This window comes from Lissotriton vulgaris, chromosome 5, assembly GCF_964263255.1.
Source record: "Lissotriton vulgaris chromosome 5, aLisVul1.2, whole genome shotgun sequence".
NCBI classification, from domain to species: domain Eukaryota; kingdom Metazoa; phylum Chordata; class Amphibia; order Caudata; family Salamandridae; genus Lissotriton; species Lissotriton vulgaris.
This window is the reverse complement of record NC_141693.1, coordinates 427523125-427548549: the sequence shown is the minus strand read 5'-3', so window position 1 is coordinate 427548549 and position 25425 is coordinate 427523125.

Genomic DNA, 25425 nt, shown 5'->3' with positions numbered 1-25425 from the left:
GCTGCTGGCGCCTGATTGGCTGCAGTTTGGACTAACATAATGACAAGGATAGGCTGCATTGGAACTTCTTTTTCCCCATGCATTCCTATGTGGAAACTCTTGGTTAGGTACCAGATGGTTATTGTATGCATTTTTTGGGTTTTTCCTTATTATGTATATATATATTTATTATATATTATTATATATTTAGCTTTTATTGCTATTTTATTTACCGTGGGACTCCCACTCCGACGACGGGGAATATTCAAGCATGTGAATCTATGAAAGACACCAATACTGGAGAACCACCTGTTTACAGGTAAGTAACAATTGTTCTTGCACGGTTGGCGAAACTCCCATGATTCTAGTCAGCAATAGCTCTATCAACTTAGTGCAGTCCTCTGGGATTGTCCATAATGTCTTTTGAAGTGTTCTATCTGGACTCATGCTTGCAAAAATTGCAAAACCTTTCGCTCAGTCACTCTAGTCTGGACCAAAAAACACAGATTGTATTTAAGTTTAAAAGCTTTATTAAAAGTAAACACATTTATTAAAATGAAGTCATAATAAAACTAAACGTTTAACTGATAATGGAAAAGTGGTTAGTGCTGACGATTAATTGAAGACATTTCTTGTGGTCGAGCCGAGCTCTCACCTGGTTTCAACTTGATCTTGTTGTTAGAAGTCCATCTTCTGTCTGTGTGGAGAAAAATGGTGCGTGTTAAAAAAACAGCCTTCATCAGTTGTGCCAAAAAGTGCAGCAAGACAACCTTCCCTGGAAAAAGGGACATTTTTTTTAACTTTAACGTAGACAGTCACAAATTACATTGTTTTCACATGTCTTCATTCCCAGACCAAAGACTAGTGAGTGCTTTATTCTAACATTCTTAAATGTACTTTGTAGGTGGAACATCTGGTGGCGGGGCCAGTGTGGAGGTGGTGGTGCTCGACGCGGAGGGCGATTCTTCAGGGGAGGAGGCGGCGGCTGTGAGAGTTGAGACGGTGGTGGTGGCGGCCAGAGGTAAGCTCTTATATATTCCTTACTTATTGAGATTGAAGACTAGCTGGGAAGGCAAGAATATGAGATGCATGGCTGGGTGAATGATGAAGCAATGATGGGTGGAAGGACAACAGCCTGGGTGGGTGACACAGAAACTGTATGTGTCCATATACCTGGATCATGCTACTATCTGACTCTTAGATAGCATATGTGTATCTAGAGCAGGGGTACTCATAGTATGGCCCGCGGGCCGGTGGTGGCCCGGCAAGCCTTCCTTGGCGGTGCGCAGACCTTGCAGACAATCACTGCTCCCCCGGCCCCCACAGAGCAGAGGCTTTTTTGTATTTCACCTGTTAGCGCCCCTGCATCTCCACTCTGACAATCACTGCTCCCCCGGCCCCCACAGAGCAGAGTGGAGATGCAAGGCCACAAAGAGGTGAAATAGAACAAAGCCTCTGCTCTGTGGGGCCGGGCAAGCAGTGATTGTCAGGGTGGAGAAGCAGGGGCGCTACAACAAACAAAGCCTCAATAATATGTTAATGGTCTTTTAAAGACCTGTTAAGTACTTTGGTGTTGTTGTCTGTGTGTGCGCGTTGAGGAAGCGGTCTCAACCCGGGCTGAAGGCTGACACAGATAGACACACACACAGTGACATGACAGAGGGGAAGGGAAAGGGAGGGCAGGAGTGAGAGAGAGATGGAGAGGGAGGGCAGGAGGGAGAGCAGGAGGGAGAGAGATGTATGTAAATGCTGGGTCTGGTGGCTCAGTGGATGAGGGCATCTGCTGCAGGGACCTGTGTGCAACCTCATGGTCACAAGTTATTGTTTTGCTTTAGCCCCGCCCCCTCTGACTCCGCCCCCACCAGTGCGGCCCTCGGCCCCAAACTACACTGTAAATGTAGCCCCTGAGAGAAAGTTTGTGAGTACCCATGATCTAGAGAGAGTAGACGGTCAGTGGATGAACTAAGTGTAACTTTGAAGAGCATGTAACACTGCACCCGCACGTCCGTTCCAGTGTAGGAAAGGCAAGGAAAAGAACTTTTAATTTTGTCCAAATACTACCATCAATAGTAGCAGTAGTTTGTATTGCAAGCACTGCATAGATCCGGTTATTACGGTGGCCACTCCCTACCTCTCTTAATAAGTTTAGTAGTACTCAGTCATTCATGTGTGGATGTATCACTGGTCACTCAATAAAAAGCAAAGCACCTAAAGTCATCCCATATATAAGCAAAAACATCCCATGTGAAGTGATAGATAATCAGATTATTTATCTTCTTCAATTTTCCATTTCTAGTACTCATTTCCACTGTAGGGTGAAAGTTAAATTAATTAAGCAGTAGCCCTTGAGTTGTAACAGAGTATTCTCAGTGCCACCCGTAATAGAAAAGTAAGAGCTTCACCACCTGCATGTACTGGACGGGTACAGTAACGCAACGCAAGTCTAGGTCACTCCTCATGGCGTGCGTCTCTTTTTCTCGGTGCCATTATGCCGGCTTGCAGAAGATAACGTACCAATTTTCCAAAACAAGAGACAAGAAGAAGAATAAGACTGGTGTACTTTCATAGTCGACTCCAATGGAAGTCCATAGTGCTCGTAGAATTTGTTCCTTAAACTCCCACTAATGTTAGAGCAAGGATGAAGAAGTGTGAGGTTAGATAGATACTGGCCTCAATAGTTATGTAATGCGTTTGCAAGTTGCTAGTTGTAGTGCAACACAAATTTCTGCTGAATGATTGAGTTAATCTTAAAGAGCATTGGTTACAGACTATGTCTTTCTTTCTTCATATAGGTTCTCCTTCCAAACGAACAAGGAGGAAGGAGCTGGCTAGAGCGGCCCGGCAACGGCGGATCGATGCCACTGTGGCCGAATATCGGCGGCTGGTGGCCTTGGAGGACGAAGAAAGTGTGCAGTCGACCACAACAACTACGTCGTCTGCATCGGCCTCCGTTCCCCCACGGGCTGCCAGTGCCACCCAGCACAGTGGTCCACCCAGACTGAGCCGGGCTGCCAAAGCCAAACGCCACCGCCGAGTAGCAAGGACAACAGCTACAGCTTCCTCTCACAGCCGTTGCACCTACAAGGCATTGAAGGCACGCCTGCGCCGCAGTACCCTGATGGTGTCCCGCCTCCAGCAGGAGCTCCACCACTTTTCCAACCAGTTGGAGGGGCTCCGCGTAGAGCACGCCTTGCTCCGCCAGGAGCATGATGCCCTGGCCCAAAAAGTTGACAGCATCCACCCATAGTGTCCCTTGCCCCTTTTTTAGAGACTTTTGGGGGGTGGGAATTGGGAGTTGGGTTTTTGGGGACTTTTGAAGGACAATCGTTGGGGTTAGGGAGGGTCTTGCGGGAGATTATTTTGTTAGGGATATAAATATACTTTTTCAAACTTTATCTGAGCATACCCGTTTCTTACTGCTTGCCTGGCGGGTGGGGGTTTAACAGTGACTTTGTTTTCCTGAAAGTTTAGTTCCATTTTCTTCCTTTAAGTGTAAATGCCCAAATGTTTTCAACACTAAGTGCCTCTCACAGACTAAGTGAAGTGAATCCAAGAGTCCTAGGACTTTAGTAGTACTACCTTCAGTCTCTCGTCTCTCGTACTAATACTCCATTATACCCCCAAACCACCAAACGCTTATCTTACCTGTAATTTGTGTTTGAAAGTAGGGATAGACCCAGGGCTGGCTCCACGGGAAACAGCGAATAAGGTTGGCAATCTTGGTCGGATAAAATTTCCTCATAGCGGTGGTACTAGTGGTGTGACACAGTGGCAGTTGCATGCCTATGAAAAAAAAGAAAATGAAATCTGGTTTGTCCTCCTGAGCAATTCAACGGTACAACTGAGAATATAGCAGGTGACAGAAGTACAGTAGAACAGTGCCACATTGTAGCCTAACAAATGGTAATGTATAACTACTAATTCGGTTGAAGTTCTTTCACATTAGCAATGGTTCTTTGTCAAGCAGAGTAAGAATATATCCTCGGATTTCTTCACCAGCCTGTTGCCATCACCTTATCCTCCCCAGCAAGTGTGTGGATTTATTGCTGTAATTTAGTCACACATCAATCAAAACCACACAGCCCGGGGGAAGAGGGTTAGGGTTTGAAAAATGGATGGGTACGGGGGTTTTTGGGAAAGGTTTTGGGAGACAAGAAAAAGTAGCACAGCATGGACAAACAATTGTGAACATAAACAAATCTTTGGGTACAAACCTATCCATCAATCTTTGAAAGTGCATGCACTACTGCATGCATGTCAGTGAAAAGTAAGTAGTACATTCGACAACTGTGGAAGAAAGAATGCGACAGTACAGGGCGTGGGTGGAAATATTGATAACTATATTCAACATAAGGTCTCTGTAGCCAGATACCTGAGAGCCTTGCTGGTCACTATAAATCCATTCACAACAACACTCAATGGGGTTGGTCTGGAAGGTATAGTAGATAGAAAAGGAGAAATAGCTTTTTTTCTAGGTGTCCCCTCACTCACCAGGGTTGCCCCTTGGTGACATGCTTCATCATTGGGGCCATCCCAGTCCTCTACGGCCTGGGGCGTGCTGCGACTTGCGAATTACGTAGGAGCACTTACAAATGACTATGTGTGGTGCAGATGTGATAGTGGAGTGGACTAAGTGATGTGTTAAGGGATCAATTTAGAAGCAGAGAGAGATCCAAGAAATGCAGTCACAGTCAGAGAAAAAGGCAAGGGATACTGTATCTATGTGGTTGTAGTGGTCCTGTTGGAAGTGGTAAGTAAGTTGCCTGTAGAAAAAACATCCTCCTTTTAGCGGCACTCCTCCATTGCAGCCGACGCTTCGTCCATCGATGTTGGTCACCAGAAGACACCCTGTAAAAAAAAGCACAGCATAGACAAACAATGGAACATAAACAATTCTTTGGGTACAAACCTATCCATCAATCTTTGAAAGTGCATGCACTACTGCATGCATGTCAGTGAAAAGTAAGTAGTACATTCGACAACTGTGGAAGAAAGTATGCAACAGTACAGGGCCTGTGTGGAATTATTGATAACGATATTCAACATAAGGTCTCTGTACTTAGCCAGATACCCGAGAGCCTTGCTGGTCACTATAAATCCATTCACAACAACACTCAGTGGGGTTGGTCTGGAAGGTATAGTAGATAGAAAAGGAGAAATTGCTTGTTTTCTAGGTGTCCCCTCACTCACCAGGGTTGCCCCTTGGTGACATGCTTCATCATTGGGGCCATCCCAGTCCTCTACGGCCTGGGGCGTGCTGCGACTTGCGAATTACGTAGGAGCACTTACAAATGACTATGTGTGGTGCAGATGTGATAGTGGAGTGGACTAAGTGATGTGTTAAGGGATCAATTTAGAAGCAGAGAGAGATCCAAGAAATGCAGTCACAGTCAGAGAAAAAGGCAAGGGATACTGTATCTATGTGGTTGTAGTGGTCCTGTTGGAAGTGGTAAGTAAGTTGCCTGCAGAAAAAAAATCCTCCTATTAGCGGCACTCCTCCATTGCAGCCGACGCTTCGTCCATCGATGTTGGTCACCAGAAGACACCCTGTCCACTGCCTGCCTGATGCTGAATTGTGGCTCGCTACTGTGAAGCCTGACTCCATCCTTTTTTCCCCATTGCAGAGACTGAAACCCGGCCTGTAATTATTCAACGAAAAACAGGAAGTGATATAATATTACAACACCACTGATAAATAAATATAAGGTATGTAGGCTGTGGAGTGCAAAAAGTCACAATTTGATTTCCCTAGTAGACAGTACAATATTTTTGAAAGTGCGTACTCTGAGTCACCTTTTGAAGGATAAATAAGTATGGGCAAATTAATGTAGCGGATCTTGCCCCTCAAGCTAGGTGTACTGTAAACTGTGTTTTAGAACAAAATTAGATCTTCCTAGCAGTGCTCCCACCCAGACCCTTACTAAAGCCAGTCGCAAAAATGTAGAAGACCCCCAATCAAATCTCAAAAAACGAGGCCTAGCAGAAAACTGGTGACAAAACTTACTTTGAAAGTAAAAGTAGGCCGAAGTACCCCCTTCCTAATTACCCCTTACCCACCGTGGATTGCATTCAAACCACTTGCAAGCAACCAAGCAAAAGTAGCCATAGCCAGCATCGCTCCAAGACTCGAAATCCCCCCCACTCAAACACATGCAATAGAAATACTGCTAACCCTAACGAACCCTAAGTTAAGAATAGTGGCAAAGGCTTTCTTTAACTATGCCAAATCCCCCCTTTCCCACCATGGATTTTCTTCAAATGACTTGCAACCAAAATTACACATTCTCACGAGTGCTCGAAGACCCCAGAACTCAGTTGGAAAAATCTAGAACACCCCGAAACACATGCAATCCTGCTGCTAGGGCTAACCCTAACGAACCCTAAGTTACAAAAAGTGCCAAAAGGCTTTTCCGCGAGGATTTTGTCCCAACCACTTCTACCCGGTATTAGACCTTCCCAGGAATGCCCCAAGACACGCCAACCCACCCGCCAAGAAGCATAACACCCCCAAACAAGCCAAAAGCATAATCTCATACTTGCAATATTTCTGGGCCTTCGGTCCAAACGCACTGCGTAGCTAGGCCATAAGTCGGGGTTGCCACGACGGATTTCCTGAAAAGCAAATGCAATCAAGATTAGAGTGTCCCAGCAGTGCTCCCAGACCACGAAACTCACCCACAAACAGACGGAACCCCCCCCTAAGAGCACCTCAAAGGCAAGCAAGTCATCAAAAACACAAAAAATTTTCCGCCTGGGATTTGGTCCAAAACACTTTTATCCGGTATTAGAGCTTCCCAGCAATGGCCCCAGAGCCGTCAACCCAGGAGAAAACGAGTAGAAGACCCCCAAACAGCCAAAGAGCAAAAGTACAAAAATGGGGACTTAGTCAATTTTTCACAAATTTCCCAAATCACTCCGCGCGCGCTCTGCAGCTAGGCCCTAACTCCCCTCTGCCACCATGGATTAGCTTCAAACCTCTTGCAAAGTAAAGTATATATAGCCAGCAGTGCTCCCAGACCACGAAACTCACCCACAAACACCAGGAAGCCCCCCAAACAGGCCCCCGAAAACGCTACATAGAGCAAAATGTCAGAAATAGCCCAAAAAAAAATCGGCCTGGATTTTGTCCCAACCACTTCTACCCGGTATTAGACCTTCCCAGGAATGCCCCAAGACCCGCCAACCCACCCGCCAAGAAGCATAACACCCCCAAACAGGCCAAAAGCAAAATCTCATACTTGCAATATTTCTCGGCCTTCGGTCCAAACGCACTGCGTAGCTAGGCCATAAGTCGGGGTTGCCACGACGGATTTCCTGAAAAGCAAATGCAATCAAGATTAGAGTGTCCCAGCAGTGCTCCCAGACCACGAAACTCACCCACAAACAGACGGAACCCCCCCTAAGAGCACCTCAAAGGCAAGCAAGTCATCAAAAACACAAAAAAAATTCCGCCTGGGATTTGGTCCAAAACACTTTTATCCGGTATTAGAGCTTCCCAGCAATGGCCCCAGAGCCGTCAACCCAGGAGAAAACGAGTAGAAGACCCCCAAACAGCCAAAGAGCAAAAGTACAAAAATGGGGACTTAGTCAATTTTTCACAAATTTCCCAAATCACTCCGCGCGCGCTCTGCAGCTAGGCCCTAACTCCCCTCTGCCACCATGGATTAGCTTCAAACCTCTTGCAAAGTAAAGTATATATAGCCAGCAGTGCTCCCAGACCACGAAACTCACCCACAAACACCAGGAAGCCCCCCAAACAGGCCCCCGAAAACGCTACATAGAGCAAAATGTCAGAAATAGCCCAAAAAAAAAATCGGCCTGGATTTTGTCCCAACCACTTCTACCCGGTATTAGACCTTCCCAGGAATGCCCCAAGACCCGCCAACCCACCCGCCAAGAAGCATAACACCCCCAAACAGGCCAAAAGCAAAATCTCATACTTGCAATATTTCCCGGCCTTCGGTCCAAACGCGCTGCGTAGCTAGGCCATAAGTCGGGGTTGGCACGACGGATTTCCTGAAAAGCAAATGCAATCAAGATTAGAGTGTCCCAGCAATGCTCCCAGACCACGAAACTCACCCACAAACAGACGGAACCTTCCCTAAGAGCACCTCAAAGGCAAGCAAGTCATCAAAAACACAAAAAAATGTCTTCCTGGGATTTGGTCCAAACCACTTTTATCCGGTATTAGAGCTTCCCAACAATGGTCCCAGAGCCGTCAACTCACCTGCAAAGAGGTACAACAACACCCCCACAAGTGCTGAGTCTTTCTTCATTGGGCGTAAACCAGCCCTCTGGTTTGATGGAAATAGGAGTCTGGAGGAGGAGGATAGAGGAGCATGTTCTTCTGAACTTGTGAACCTGAGGAATGCAGACTGCGGCAACTTCAAATCAATTAGCAAACCAGCGAAGACAGTTCTGCTGATGGGCTTGATTTTGTGATTATCTGATTAAAGTTTGAAATATATTAACTGTGCACAACAAAGAAAGACAGACACACAGGAATAAAAGTGAATAGGGACGAAAAAGAAAGTTATTGATTCGTTGTCTCATTTTCAGGGCTCGGTATCACGGTCCAGGAATTAGAATAAGGCTTCGTCATCATACTCTGGGAATTCAGGCAGGGTGAGCTCAGTGTCACCTGACAGAGTAGAAATTCCCTCATCTATGTTGCTGGCCACCTCCTCTTCATCCGGCACGCTCTCTCGTACTCTGAAATCTGGTGGTATGAGGTGCTGATTCATCTTGATCATTGTTAACCTCTCCACATTTTTGGGCGAGAGGCGGCTCCGTTTGGGAGTTACAATCCCACCAGCCGCACTGAAAACCCGTTCAGAAGACACGCTTGCGAGTGGGCAAGACAAGTAGTTTAAAGCCAGGTTGGTGAGCTGTGGCCACAATTCTTTTTTCCCATGCCAATACGCCAATGGGTCAGAATTAACATAGACCTCTGTTGAGTCATTCAGATAGTCCTTCACCATCGACTCAAGGTCCTCATCCAAGGTTCCTCCACTTTGCTTAGCTCTTGCTGTGCCTCTGACCTTTTGAGAACCAAACCCACGCAGAGCTAGCCAATCCTCTTCAGCCTCCAATGTTTCTGTTGTGTTTCGTGCAGATGATCCGGTTGCCGGTGTCTTTAACGGCTGAGAGGTCACTTGTGCCACAGCCACAGGTGCAGAAGTGGATTGTTTTGACTGGGGATGGCCTGCTGATGTACTGCCATTTCCTTCAATTTCCAGCCGTTCTGTTTCAAACCTCTTGGCTGACAAGGCTAGCCAACGTTTGTACTTTGGAACATGTTCATCATCAAAAGGAAAGAATGCTTGGCCTGCCAGCGCCTTTTTGTAGCGTGGATCCAGAATAGTAGCACAAATGTAATGCTGTTCTGAGTGGATCTTTTTAAGACGTTCATCACCTTGTAGGAGCTCTAATAATTGCTCAGCCAGAAGCAAAGAGTCTTGGTTTTTGTCATCTTTTCCAAACACAGAACACACCTCCTTCAGTTGGTCCTCCAGCATGTACAACAATGGGATAGCTTTTCCCAAATTAGAGTCCTCCTTGCTGACTGCACGCGTGAAGAACTCAAAAGGACGAAGCATGCGTGTCAAGCTTTCAACTATGTTCCATTGCGGCCCACCCATCCTCAGCTCCTCTGTACCCTCTTTAAGGAAATATTGATCGAGTTCCGTATACTGCTCATACAGACGCTCAAGCATGTAGAAGGTTGAGTTCCAACGTGTTACCACCTCCTGGATGAGTGCTTTCACTGGCATTTGACGTTGATATAGCAGGCTCCTCAGCTGCTTCCGGGCCTTAAAAGAATGGCTGAAATGCTTGCACATTTTTCGGCAGGTCTCCAATACACTGTACGCTGCACTGCCTTTATTACCCAAGAATTTTTGGACAACCAGGTTTATACAGTGCGCCAAACACGGCACTCTGAAATAGTAACCGTCCCTCATGGCCTTAACTATATTCGCGCCATTGTCCGTGGAAACATAACCAACCTTGCGTTTTAGTGGGGACAGCCAGTTAAGGACCTTTGTGTTAAAGACATCCAAAATGTTTTCTGCTGTGTGACGTTTCTCCAAACCAAACATGGCTAGTGTTGCATGTTTCCGAGCACCTTTAAAAACAATGTTCGTGTCAACACCTGTGTTTAGCTTTGCTTTAGCCCCTGAAAAAGAGACCCAGTGTGCAGTGATGCACATGTAATCAGCGCCTGCGCCACTGGTCCACATGTCTGTTGTCAGATGTATAGTGTGAACAGCACTCTTCTGCAAAGCTGCCCCAATCACCTTCAGAACATCTTCATGTAGTGCTGGAACCGCAACTCGGGCAAAATAGAACCGGCTAGGAACCTTCCATTTAGGGCAGAGCGCTGCCACTAATTCTAGAAAACCAACCCCTTCTACAAAAGAAAAAGGGAGAAGGTCCAGAGCTAGCATTTTAGCCAGCTTAGTGTTATACAGACGCGTCATTGGGTGGTTGCGTTCATATTGCGCTTCTGTAAACAACATCTTTTTAATGTTGCCCTGGACCAAGGATTTACGGGATGATGATATCTTCGACCCAGTTACGCTCGCTGATGAACTTTTCCGCATTGATGTCTCACTCTCTCCCACACTCTTAGTGTGGCTCCCATGGGGTGTGCTGCTGACAGGGGAACTGGGTGTAAGTGAAGTGTTTGAATCGTCTTCTTCCTCCTCGTCATCATCAGATGAAAAATCAACGTTTTCATTGCGTGCAATTCGGGCTTCCTTGATCGCGTGTAGGTGCGCAAACCATTGGACATCGTGCGTTCTCCTAAGATGACCTCTCTGGCCTCCGGTACCATAGTTGGTACCCAACTTTCCACGACTAACTCGAAGCTTACAAATGCTACAAATGGCTATGTTTTCCTTTTTTGGGCAAACACTAAAGAAGTCCCAAACTGGAGACTTGAAATGTCTTTTGGGGCCGGAGGAGGCGGCGATTCTGGTGGTGGTGGTCCTGCTGCTAATGCCAGATGAAGTGGAGGATGTGGATTGCCGAACTTCATTACGTTTTGCACTTTCACCACCACGAATTGAGGTCGAGGACGAGGTGGGTACCTTCTTGTGAGGAAGAAATATGGAAGCGGTAGGTTTTGGTGTACTACTTAACTCCAAATCTAATGATTCCATTTCCATTGCCTCCTCGCCGACATCATCATCACGCTCAGCAGCTTCTCGGGATAGGGTCAAAATGTCTCTTTGCTGCATGCCCGGTGGGGCTGCAGTGACCTTTGTGATGACTGGCTCGTCGTCATCGTGAGAGGCTTCATCACCAGCAGTATCTGTCACTTCTTGTTGAGCCTCATCACACTCCATAGGTTTGAGTTTTTGGACGACCTTCCTTTTACGCTTAGGTACCGGTGTCAGATCATGGTGTGCCTAACTGTCAGACCGCAGTTGTGGTTCCCAAGACAGATCACTTGCATCAGAACGAGGTGGGCTTGAAGAAGATGTAGACACCCCCCTTGATCTTTTCCTTGCTAGGGATGTGGAAGACAATGAATGATCATCAGGAGGAGTGGCTTCCAATGATACCTCGGCTTCATTGTCGATTTCCTGATGTGCCCCTACTTCGGGAGGAACAACTATTGTGGGCACTTGTGAACCTCCATGCACCTTTGCTTGCGCATCTCCTTTTGCTGCCTTTCCTTCCACATGTACTTGGGCGTGTACTTGCACATGGTGTTGTTGTTGCGGCTGTGGTTGTTCAACACTTGTCAGATGAGTTACAACAACCTGTGTTGATTCAGGGACATTGCTGCTACTTTCTTGCGATGAGCCAACATCACTGGTCGATGGTGATTGGAGAAGTACACTGACTGCCTCTGAAGCACTCAAGGGCTTTGACTTAAGTTGGCGTGGTGGTGGAGGCACTGAACCCAATGGAGCAGGGGTGCTGCTCCCAGCTTGGTCCCCAGCAGATCCTGCTGCTGCAGGCGTACTTTTTTTTTTTTCTCCCAAAAAACGTGGCGGGTGGCACACCAGCCTCCTTGGTAACTTGCTTCTTCTGCTCCTTACTAGCAACTTTCGTGCTAGAGGAGCTACGGAGACCTTTCTTTGGGGCCATCTTCTTCAGAGCAGGTCAGACAGCAGGCCGCAGTTGCACGAATTGTAGAGTTGTCTGAGGCCAGACGTGACGTCGCGTGACGTTATGCTGCACACACACACCGCTGCAGGACTTCTTCCTGGCACTGGTGGTTCTCTTGAGTCTTGTGCACCTAAAAAAAATGGAAGACAGAGGAACATCAGTTCAGTTATATAGCACAAAAAAATCGAAAAACACTGCAAAATCAGCACAATCCCAATCCATCCATGCCCTCCATAATGTTTAAATTCAAGACAACCCACAGAAAGACTAGGCCCATGCAAGACTCACTACCCCTGGGCATAAATAAAGGTTGAAAAGTAGGCAAAATGGTTGGAGGCCTAACAACAAAGCCTGCATTCAAAATGGCCACTTGCCTCCTAGCACATGGCCAGGGCCTGCCTGTACCAGCACTCAAAATGGCCCCCACCCACATGGCCTGTCCCCATGAACAATCCAAAAAATCGAAAAACACAGAAAAATCAGCACAATCCCCATGCCATCCATGCCCTCCATGATGTTTAAATTCAAGACACCCCACAGAAAGACTAGGCCCATGCACCACTCACTACCCCTGGTCAAAAGGCCCCAACAACAGGTCAAAAATCGAAAAACACTGCAAAATCAGCACAATCCCATTCCATCCATGGCCTCCATGATGTTTAAATTCAAGACAACCCACAGAAAGACTAGGCCCATGCAAGACTCACTACCCCTGGGCATAAATAAAGGTTGAAAAGTAGGCAAAATGGTTGGAGGCCTAACAACAAAGCCTGCATTCAAAATGGCCACTTGCCTGCCAGCACATGGCCAGTGCCTGTAGCTGCACTCAAAATGGCCACCAGCCACATGGCCTGTCCCTCCCCATGAACACCCCCAAAAATCGAAAAACACTGCAAAATCAGCACAATCCCATTCCATCCATGGCCTCCATGATGTTTAAATTCAACACAACCCACAGAAAGACTAGGCCCATGCAAGACGCACTACCCCTGGGCATAAATAAAGGTTGAAAAGTAGGCAAAATGGTTGGAGGCCTAACAACAAAGCCTGCATTCAAAATGGCCACTTGCCTCCTAGCACATGGCCAGGGCCTGCCTGTACCAGCACTCAAAATGGCCCCCACCCACATGGCCTGTCCCCATGAACAATCCAAAAAATCGAAAAACACAGAAAAATCAGCACAATCCCCATGCCATCCATGCCCTCCATGATGTTTAAATTCAAGACACCCCACAGAAAGACTAGGCCCATGCACCACTCACTACCCCTGGTCAAAAGGCCCCAACAACAGGTCAAAAATCGAAAAACACAGAAAAATCAGCACAATCCCATTCCATCCATGCCCTCCATGATGTTTAAGTTCAAGACAGCCCACAGAAAGACTAGGCCCATGCTAGACTCAAATACCCCTGGTGAAAAGGCCACAAGTACAGGCCCAAAAAACGAAAATCACTGAAAAATCTGCACAATCCCATTCCATCCATGGCCTCCATGATGTTTAAATTCAAGACAACCCACAGAAAGACTAGGCCCATGCATGACTCACTACCCCTGGGCATAAATAAAGGTTGAAAAGTAGGCAAAATGGTTGGAGGCCTAACAACAAAGCCTGCATTCAAAATGGCCACTTGCCTGCCAGCACATGGCCAGTGCCTGTAGCTGCACTCAAAATGGCCACCAGCCACATGGCCTGTCCCTCCCCATGAACACCCCCAAAAATCGAAAAACACTGCAAAATCAGCACAATCCCATTCCATCCATGGCCTCCATGATGTTTAAATTCAAGACAACCCACAGAAAGACTAGGCCCATGCAAGACTCACTACCCCTGGGCATAAATAAAGGTTGAAAAGTAGGCAAAATGGTTGGAGGCCTAACAACAAAGCCTGCATTCAAAATGGCCACTTGCCTCCTAGCACATGGCCAGGGCCTGCCTGTACCAGCACTCAAAATGGCCCCCACCCACATGGCCTGTCCCCATGAGCAATCCAAAAAATCGAAAAACACAGAAAAATCAGCACAATCCCCATGCCATCCATGCCCTCCATGATGTTTAAATTCAAGACACCCCACAGAAAGACTAGGCCCATGCACCACTCACTACCCCTGGTCAAAAGGCCCCAACAACAGGTCAAAAATCGAAAAACACAGAAAAATCAGCACAATCCCATTTCATCCATGCCCTCCATGGTGTTCAAGTTCAAGACAGCCCACAGAAAGACTAGGCCCATGCTAGACTCAAATACCCCTGGTGAAAAGGCCACAAGTACAGGCCCAAAAAACGAAAATCACTGAAAAATCAGCACAATCCCATTCCATCCGTGCCCTCCATGATGTTTAAATTCAAGACAACCTACAGAAAGACTAGGCCCATGCTAGACTCAAATACCCCTGGTGAAAAGGCCACAAGTACAGCCCCAAAAAACGAAAATCACTGAAAAATCAGTACAATCCCAATTCATCCATGGCCTCCATGATGTTTAAGTTCAAGACAACCCACAGAAAGACTCAGTCCACCCACCACTGAGTACCCCTGGGTAAAAGGCCCCAAAACAGCCCAAAAATCGAAAATTCCAAAATTTTAATTGCAGCAACTGTAATGCCCCAAACAAACTTACTTGTAAAATTTCTAATCCAACAGTGATCCAAAGAAAGTCAAAAAGGCCTCAAATCCAAATATCCAGCAGCATCCACAAAAAGTAATCCTTCCAGCTCCAGACCCAAATGAAAAGTGACCAGGAGATGGACAAAGCACTGGGAGGAGCCTGCTGAACAGGAACAGGAAGTTGAAGACTGTGGGGCACTTCCTTCCTCCCACCCCCCTGCCCCCCTCCCCAAAATGGACTCCTCGCTAAAAAAGTGCAGGCAAATGTCAAACTAAGGAGTTATTCAGATAAAAATCATCATTTCTAGAAGGTTTATGCTGCTTGCTGGTGGATTTCTTGTGCAGAATTGCAAATTTATATTTTCGCTCGCCGCATCTCAAATCTCGCAATTGCAAAGTACCGCAAGACGTGATCTCGCCGTACTCGCGTTGACAAACTATCGCTGGCAAGCCGCGATGACGTAATCGCGCTCGCCAATTCCCGCGGGATCACACAGCAAGATCCAAAATGGCGCAGCACTCGCAAACTATCGAAAAAAACAACTCGGCAAACGATGATAAACGCCGCGCGCCGCAAAAATTGTATCACCAACGCCACGCGCCGCCAAAAAAATTCGCTGCGTGCGAATTTGCGGATTTTGCGGGAAATTCGCAAATCTTGCGGATTGCGGATTTCCCGAAAATCCGCAAAATCCGCGAGCGTAACGGATTTTCCGCCCATGCTTAGTTCGGATGGCCCGCCATTACATGAGAAACTTGGGAAATTTGCATTTGCCTTGCATGAGGAGGAGCTTAAGAAAGATAATTAAAAGCAAAATGATTGTGCAGCGCATTACAAAATGATTAAGATATGAAGAGAAAAAGCTTAAGAAGAAATAATGGAAGCAGATGCATTGTTGAAAATGATGCTGTCGCCGCTGAAGTGGGGTTAAAGGAATACCCCACTATTTTGGTGTTTATGATTTACACGTGCAGTGTGGGCTTGGCACGAAAAACAGTGAGCGCCACTCGAAAAAATAAGGGTTTAAAAGGACAAGACAAACTTGGTCGAAAAACGGTGTGCAACCTGTTTCTTATGTGACAGTACAAAGCAAGATACCTACAACCCACTGATCAGGTCAACATGTTTCTTGCCCGGATGGCAATTCGCGAGGACCTACATGATACGTACTACACAGTGAAAATCTAAAAAGGGATGTTCATACAACCTTATTCCAAGAGTGTCGGTGTAGAGCATTGACTAATGCTCATCAGTATTATATCAGCATACCATCGTGGGTCATGGCTCACAGAGTGGAAGTTGCCGAAGGGGTAGCTGCAAGTCAATAAACGCACTTGCGCGCCTATGTAGCCACACGTAAACAAGTAAACCTGCGGCAGCACGTAAGCCAAGGTGAATACCTACACACTGAATCGGCACAGGCTGTCCCCGCACAACCGAGCGAGGATCGCTGGGGAACAGGGACTAGCCACGGCCAAAACCGTGTCCAGGAAACAACAGAGGTGTACGTAGGTGAGGCGCCACCAGAGACAATACTCGTGGCCAAGGAACGGCGTCGACCAATTGTGATCAAAAGATCGCTTCCTGCCCCATCGGCAAGAACACACCCGGCGCGGACTGAAGCCGGCTGGGTTCACGAGGCGGAAAACCGCAGCAGGGATCTCAAGCAAACTTACCCGGATAGCGTGCGGGCAGCGCCGCTAACACCTACCCCCACCGTCTGGTCAGGACAGAGCAGCTGGTAACGGAACCGGCGTCTGTGGGAAGTTTGAGTAGCTCCTGCCTCGCCGAGTCTGCGTGGGGGCGGGGCTTCAACGGGGAACTGCTGCGCATGCGTCAGAGTGAGAGGCTTCAGAACGCTACAGCTGGAATGCCGTAAGTAATGCCAGTGGCATATTAGTTGCGGCCATCTTGGGAGTGGAAGGTCAGTCAATTCGCAGGACAAGGATGGGTGTTAATCCAATTCCATTCAGGACAGATACAAGCAGGTGGGGACCAGAACTCGATATAATTACGATTTATTTCTGGTGGTAGTCAGACCCAGAGTAGTAAGTACACTAGTTACTCCCGGACAATAAGGAGGCGGTCACGGGCAACCGTCTGATCAAGCTAGTGGTCACTGATCCATATGAATGGCGCTTACAACAGTCTCTCCTGTGGTATCAGTGAGACACAAACGAACAGTGAAGGAATGGACACTGAAAGAGAGTAAAACATCAACATATGTGTCAAGATAATGGGGTGACAGCTGGGTGAGATCTAATGTGACAGTGACGACCAAGGTACCGATTCGTTCATGCTACTTATGTCGAGTTGGAGACGGTGGACCCATCTTTGTTCGATTCTGAACAATGCCTGCTGTGTGATGGAGGGGTGGGACTCCAAACCTGACCAACGTATGCTGTCTGCCTGATGACCTTGCTGTGTGTAATGATCGTACAGCTTGGTGTGTGTCTTGAGGCACCTGATATTACTTTTGTGCTCCATGATACGTAATTTTCCTTGTCGCATGGTCATCCCAATATAGTGTTTGTTACATGGGCAAGTAAGTATATAGATGCACCTGGTACTGTTGCAATTAGTATGTTTACGTAACTGCCAAGTGAATGTCTCAGTGAGGGTAATCTCCTTGATTTGTCGAGTCTGGGGACAAACAGCGCATCCCCCACAGGGGAAGTGACCTGTCACTGGAGGAAGGCCCCACAAGGTGCTTTGACGGTTGGCATTTTGTTTCTTGGGCCGTGTGTGAATTAGAGAGTCCTTGAGGTTGGCCGTTCGTTTGAATGCAAACCGAGGTAGTGGAATATTCAGACAGCTAGAATTAATGATGTGCCAATGTTTATTTATGGTTTTCTTGATGTAGCCTGAGTTTTTTGTGAAACAGGTGACACGTGATCAGATCATCAGACTCTTTGGGAATTGTCTCCAGTAATGCCTCCCTGGGGTTGTTCAGGGCTCGTTTGCGAGAATTATACACAAGTCGAGCCGGGTACCCTCTATCCTGTAGTTTGTGTTGTAGGATACTTGCTTCATGGTTGAAGTCGGTCCGTGTGGCTACATAGGCGCGCAAGTGCGTTTATTGACTTGCAGCTACCCCTTCGGCAACTTCCACTCTGTGAGCCATGACCCACGATGGGATGCTAATATAATACTGATGAGCATTAGTCAATGCTCTACACCGACGCTCTCTTTCTTCTCCCAGGTACCTGACCCATACGTGCAGGTACCACTGGAGCAGACTACGGGGCACCTTAGGATACCCCTTAGGGTAAGATCTGTTATCATTGCCTTTCTTCATGTTCCTCACGTTTCTTCTCAGTTTTAGCGTCTTTTACCCCTTGCAATGCAACCCACTGTCTTCTAAACTGAGATATACGTGTGAATATCGTTGAATTAATTGTCCCTTTATACCCACGAGTGTGTTTTCGAGCGTGTTGTTCTTTTGACCTTGCATCATAACAAATACAGAACTACAATTATCCCTATGTTATGTATTTTCCTTTAGGTCGCCTTAGTTCAGCAGGACCTAGTTGCCTGCCCTTGTACGACCTCATGGAATAAGGTTGTATGAACATCCCTTTTCAGATTTTCACTGTGTAGAACATATCACGTAGGTCCTGACGAATTGCCATCCGGGCAAGAAACATGTTGACCTGATCAGGGGGTTGTAGGTATCTTGCTTTGTACTACCTAAAGCATATATCTCCCCTCCCACCATTTTAATCAAGGGCGTCAGCCACACCAATAAAACTTATTGTGGACTGACCCACCTTTTTTAATTCACCCATTTCTCACGACGACTACTTTTTTCAATCCCTCTCACCCACATGCACCATATGGCCGGAACAAAAGATCTCCGATAAAGAGCCCCTTTACGGGTGCCCGTCAGACATTGCAGCGCCAGTCTGACGAGGAGCAGAACCCATATGATGAAGCATGACATCTAGCTTGCTAGGTGTGTGAGGGTTTTAGTTCCAACAAGGGAAATTCCCCTTCTTTTTCTTTTCTTTCCCTTCACCTTTCACCTTCCACGCTCCACTCTCCACACTCTTGCTCCCCCTTTTCCACCTCCCCTGGGGAACTTTGTAAATTTTTTTGTTACCATGCATACATGTTTACACAGCGTCTCGACCGCAGCTCTAAATCTTAGACTTATAAGAAACAGGAGTTACTATTATGCAATTCAGCGACTAAAAACGAGGAAAGGCCAAGTCACCTGTGCGCCCTGGCACTAACCCACTGAGCACTGTTAGTGGGGTCAAGACCAGTGGTCTGATGGCCGTGCACCAGTCTGGGGTCCAATCAAGAACCAGTTTAGCTGGGTTACCTGCATTGGAAGCTGTGATGAGCAAACTACACAAAGATCTCCGAAGCATGCACTTTAACCCGCTGAGCTAATTTACAGGGATTGGGCTCTGTACATGCAGACTGAAGGCAGATCTATGGAGCGGGTGTAGCTTCACCAAGAGGGGCTTATTATACTAGCGTCTTTGCAGAGGGCACACTACCTCAATGAGCTACGCTATGGGCATAGAAATCAGCAACAGGTCTGCACAAGGTGCAGACCCTACCAAGCGTTCAGACCAGCTTAAGCAGAAAAAAATATATATTTTATTTTAAATAGCCCACTAGTACCTCAACACTCCGTCAGCATGCCGCCATCCCCGTTCTATCCATAGAAGTGCGTCATGTTATTAAAAAAACAGCTAAATACAATTAAGGGCAACTGTGTTCATGGCGACGGAAGGAACAGCGGTGGAGGTGGTATTAGCACCAAGGTGGAGAATACTAAAATGAAAGGGGGAGGGGGCACCTGAAGGATTCCGATGCATTGCATGAGTAGGCACCACTGGATTCAGGGGGCGCGCCCCCGTTCATTGGGACCTGCGCCAATGGTGGGGTGACCTGACACCCAGAGCTGGCCTGGTGCTTTTTGAAAAACAAACAAGGGCACGGCCGGAAGCTGTCGCAACCAGAAAAGGGAACGTGTGGGTGGCGTCGCTTTGCAGAAGTAGCGTCCGAGGAGGGTGTCAGCGTGAAATGACAGGGACGAGGGTCCTGGACATCCCCTATGTAGGGAGCACAGCACAGCAAGCGTGGAAGTGTCGGCCTCCGAAGTCTGCAGACATGCATAGAGGTCAATGTGCACGCAGTGATGTGGGCCTCCCGTGTTTTGTAGATGTGCATACAAAGAAACCCATGAGTCCTATAGGTCACACTGTGCACGCACAGTGCATCGGTGAGACTGACTGCTCCAATATTCTGCGGGAGAAAGTACTGAACCATCGTTCCATTTAAACTGATGTTCCTTTTGTTATAACTCGGTTGCACTCGTGTTCGACCTCGGGAGGATGAAAGACTAGCTGGGCCCTCAGGGGTTAGGAATGGTGACCAAGCGGCCAGGGACATTTCCATAGTGGAATGCATTAACTCACTGAGCCATCGGACCCTCTCATCAGCCATTTGGCGCTCAGAAAGGGAATCTGTGCGCCCTTCGGCTGTGGGAATGGATTACGGTCTGATCAGGTCTGATCACAGCCTCCGCGCGCAGGGGCTCTAGAGCGATGCTCGCGCTCTCTCTCACACACAGATATTTACTTAGATGTGGAAATCGCTGGACAGACGGAGCTGCTTCGAAAGCCTGCTGCACATCCAAGTGTCAGATCAACAAACCACGCTCGGAAAAGCGGTTGTTTTCGTCTCCAACTGCGGCGTCACCTTTCTAATGGCGATTGCGCAGAGGGAGGCGGGCGATTACACTAAATAAGAAACTCAGAGAACTGCTAACCAGCTCCCCGTGGGTGGATCAATGCACAGGCAGCTGCGGACGTCAGGAGTTAAGAGGAAGCAGCGAGAGCCCGGAGGGGAGTCCAGGAGCCCACTGAAGGGATTTCACAACCTAAGATATGGGAAAGTGCTGAGTTGCTGCAGGCAGAAGTGCTGGAAAGCAGTGACGTATATGGGGGAAGGCTTAAAGTAGGGGAGATCATATACATGAATCTTGAGCTGAAGGCAGAGGTGAGGGAAAGGCATCTGCGTGAGAAGCCAGCTGTATACAAGCATTTACAAGTGGGGCCGGAGACACGGACAGTGGGAGGGGGGCGGGAACGGGCACACGGACAGCAGGAGGGGGGGCGGGAACGGGCACACGGACAGCGGGAGGGGAGCACTCACCAGGACTTCTTCCGGCGGAGGTCGGCCTGGAGGAATGACCCAAAAAAACCTAAAATAAAAATAAACCACCGCAATGACGTTCGCAAAGGGGCGGAGAGCGAAAAAATTGCCGGAACACCCACGAATCTGCTCGGGGAATGAGTGACGCATCTCTGGTCCAATGGCTAGCCTCCATTTATGGAGCTAGCCAATGGAACAGAGAGGCGGGACAAAGCCCCAGACTGCTTCTCAAAAGTTTCGCCTGCGCAGCGGACGCCAGCCGAAACCTAAAAGTCCCCTTCTTGAAACTACCTTAATGACTATAGCTCCCGCAGGCGAGGAGCACATGCGCGCTCCATCGCCAGGCGAGACCTAAAAACAAAGAGAGGAAAACTCGAGTCTTTTCTTGTGAAACAACTTATGTTTATTTTTAATAAGTATTCTTTAAGAGATTCCAACACAGAGGTCACACCCTCATTTGGATGAAAATGTTGATTCAGAATTGCATTGATCAAAGGATGTCAGCTGTCTGTTCTTGTATCGGATAAACTATTTTGGAGCCGACATCTTGGGAACGTCACATATCTGTTTTCTCTCTGTTGCGAAGGAGAGATATTTGGCAAGCCCCACAACTCGGATTTCCATTTGTGGGTGATAACGTCGCTTATTTGCACAATGATGTTTCTCCCCGTTGACGAGTACATGTTTGTAGTCTCATGCGGGTAGAAGAAACACAGTTGCCATTTGGGGAGTATGATATAAATGTGATACTTCTCCAGTTGGCGAGTTTACTTTTCATATTGAGATCTCGTGAAAAAAATTATGTTTTTGTTTATAACACTCATGAGTCTAAGAGTCTGAGCAGCTGGTTGATTCTCTTTGATAATAAAAGGAGAAGGTGTTATGTTGTGAATAACAAGCTTACGAAGTGCTTTGATGTAACTGTATTCTTTGTTTTCTTACATTTTCTCCTAACAGGCGATTGTGGTATAGCAGTTCAAGTTAGTCTCTTACAATCCCTGTGATGTGAGGCTCAGGTTTTCATGGGTAGGTAGTTACTCTCTAGTACATTATATATAACGTTAAAAGCCCTTAATCAACTAGGGGTATTTGGATGGGAGAACAATCCCCTGTTAGGAGAAAATTTACATGTAGGAATTTACCATTTCCTTTTTTTTTGTTTCTATTCTTGCAGCACATCTTATTATTTAGTGATACCTAGGGGCAAAGATTTACTGACACCCTCAATCCCGATGGTACTAATGTGCTCATGGTACACACAGCTGTGATGTTATGTTTTTTCTTTTACAGTTAGTTATATCGCATATAATTTATTATTAGATAAGAGTATTGTATGGTTTCCTTATTGCATTCTCTTTGTCTTTTAGGTCTCCTTCCCTGCTGTTCCCACCCTTTCCTTCCCTCGCTTGATTGCTTCAATGAACTGTGCTATTATAGCAAACAGACTTGATGTTATCAAGAGGTGAACAATTTTTTTGCATCATTCCAACCCCTAGGAGCTGGTGAACCTGACAGCCTTGCCCCTATTTCATGTTGAATACAGGCTCTGATGTGGCAAAAGGCCTTGCGGACATCCTCCAGTGTGTATCCCCAAACTGTCTACATAGTGGGGCTAGTGGGGGGGGCTAGGGGGGAAAGGGTTGAGTGGGACTATGACCTACACTCTGTGTCAAAATTGTACTATATATGGCTGAAGATTGTTAGACGGACCGGGAGGGTCGGCCGAGATTACGGGGAGAGGTCTCCAGGGAGAGCCGTCTCCAACGACTGTACAGACAGGTAACTTCCCCCCCACAGACGGACACCACACAGGATGGAAGATTAACGAGACTTTATATGCAATTCTTAGATTACGATGGTATGATACAAGGAGGTCTGGACTCAGGGGTCCCCTCGAGTTTAGTCTTTGGTTGAGGAAAGGGGTAGCGGGACAGTCTTTAGTTACCAATGAGTACAAAATAGCTCTCAATCCTCGAGCTCGGTGTTCTTAGATGGTCGGGCCGTGGAGGAGCCAAGCAGGTCCCGAGATGGACGGATGAAAGACGACGGTCCGCGGCAGAGCCTGCAGGTCCCGGTGAAGGTTAAGGTTACAACGGTCCGCGGCCACGCCAGCAGATCCGGACGACGATGAAGGATGAAGGTTACGACGGCTGTGGCAGCGCCAACAGGCAGGACGATGGTGCACAGGATAGAGCTACGGCAGCGCCAGTAGTCTGTCCAGGATGAGTTCCTCTTTACGTCTCTCGACTCCAAGATACAACTGCCTTCCTGCTCTGGAGCTGCCCCAGTTATAGGGCTGGCGTGCTTTGATGTCCGGACCCTCGCACTTGGAGGTCGGGAGGTCCGGGATGAGGGAGTCCAGACACCCAGCAGGGGGGTGGAGCCAGCGCCCGGGGAGGCGATGGGCGAGCGGCACTTGGCGGGGGAGAGCCATCGGCACCTCTTTCTCCCATTGACTTGCCAAGTAGCCCGCTCACCTCCTGGGTGGAGGGTGGTGCCGGAATGTCTGAGGCCGGGCTAGGCCCAGGGTTGAGGTCGATCGGGGGCCAGGCGGCCTCGTGGTGAAGTGTCCAAGATGGCGGCCCCGGCTGGGCGCGTGGGCCGGCAGTGGATCGGACCCACGAGGTTAACATGCTCGAGGGCAGGGGTCCCTGAGGGGACGGAGGACGTGCAATGGTGGTGTGTGGTACTTGCGTGACCGGGCTCGGGCCTGGTTGAGCCGGGGGAGAGTGGCCCTTCATGTGGCCTGTCCAACAAAGATCATGTGCAGAGGAGGTCAGAGGGTTGAGTGCAGAATCTTGCCATTACCTAGGCACTGATTCCAGGTCCTGTTGCGGATTGAATGCAGGATCTGGCCTGAGACTATGATTGAGATGTCATGAGTGATGCCATCAATGATTTCAATTAACAGGTCATGAGTGATGCAATACGTGAGGTCATTACAAGTGCGTGATATGAGGAGGACGGAGGATGCAAGTTATTGTTAGTTCACTAAACTATAACTGGTGTAACAGGGATTATTTACCACTAGTTTTTGTCTAATGTCAACACCAATCTATATTGCTTTCATTATTGTGTTTTCAAAGAAGTTCTGAGTTTTTTTTTATCATATTTTAAATTGGTTCATGGTTCAACTCTGCACATTCAACCAATCCCTGCTGCATACAAAGTTTATCAAGCAAAACTTTACCATTTTAAAGTTAGGGAGCTGTTAAGTGATTGAGAAGATAGGTAGGCTGAGTAAATATGTGAATAGGGGATGCATCATCATCATAAAAACTTTATTTCGATTCATCAAAAATAATCATAAAAGTACATACTTTTTTTTAAAAACACAATTTTACAAATGGTTTATCGGATCTACAGGTTCAGGTAACTTCCAAATAATAAATTTTCTCGACCACATTTTCAACACATTACCCAAAGAAAGTTGCAATACATCAAAAAAGGAAATAAAAAGAACCAAACATATAACAATAAAGTGCATTGTGCTATTTAAATCCGGAGTATCAGATGTAGACCAATTCAACCCTAAATGCATATAAGCTTACATTGCCCTGAAATTTTCGTCAAGTAAAGCGCCGGGAAACCCTCACGGGTAGCTGTCGTGCTCTATAAGATTAATAAATAAAATAAATAAATAAATAAATTACACAATACTCCCCCTAAAGCAACCAACATTTTCAATATCGTTTTCTGATGGTAAGTGCCAATCTGATAAAACTAAGCATGGCGCTACACGTAGCAGTGGTAGGCAACGATTTTAGGTACTCATATCCTTCTTTATAGTTGCAGGCTCGAATATCCAATAAAATAGGTTTAATAAACCGATTTCTTGGATCTTTATACAAGGTGCAAAAAAAAAAAAAATGTAAAGTGCATTGTTGAGCTTTGTTATCACATGGACAAGGTGGTAGCCTCTCACACCAACCCCCTTGTTTTGGAAAAGCAAAAAGAAAGTGCAATATATTTAGTCAAAATCTCGTCGAATAAAAATAGGGGATGCTATAATTATGCAGATATCTCTATTTTTTTGCACCTTTAACAACACATTGTGGCTGAAATTACTAAAAACCCACACCTCCCCTCAAGCTTTTAACCTGCTGGTTTCATGCCTGCATTATCATCTCAATGCTCATTTCCTTCAACCTGCTTCTCAGGAAAGGCTTTACATTCAGCAGCTCCTTTTTCAACAAAATGGCATTCAGATGTGCCACACTTCTGTCAATATAGCACTCTAGTTGTTCATTAGAATACTGCGGTGAAGCTGTCAAATACGGGGTAATCCACTAACCTGCTGCTACTGTTGAAAGTAAACGTTTAACCTCTTTGAGAAGGATCTTGAAAAAACAAGCTTTTTCTGTGAAACATGGTCCATCAAATCCCATCAGAGGATCAGCATTTTTCACAGGGTTAAATCACCTTGGAACACCACAATTTCTAAAATTAGTATGGTACCAACAAGCAATGGTTTAATAAGACTAAAATCTAATATCACCCTTCATATGTGTTCTCTTCTGTGACCCCTAAAAGCAGGCTGTCA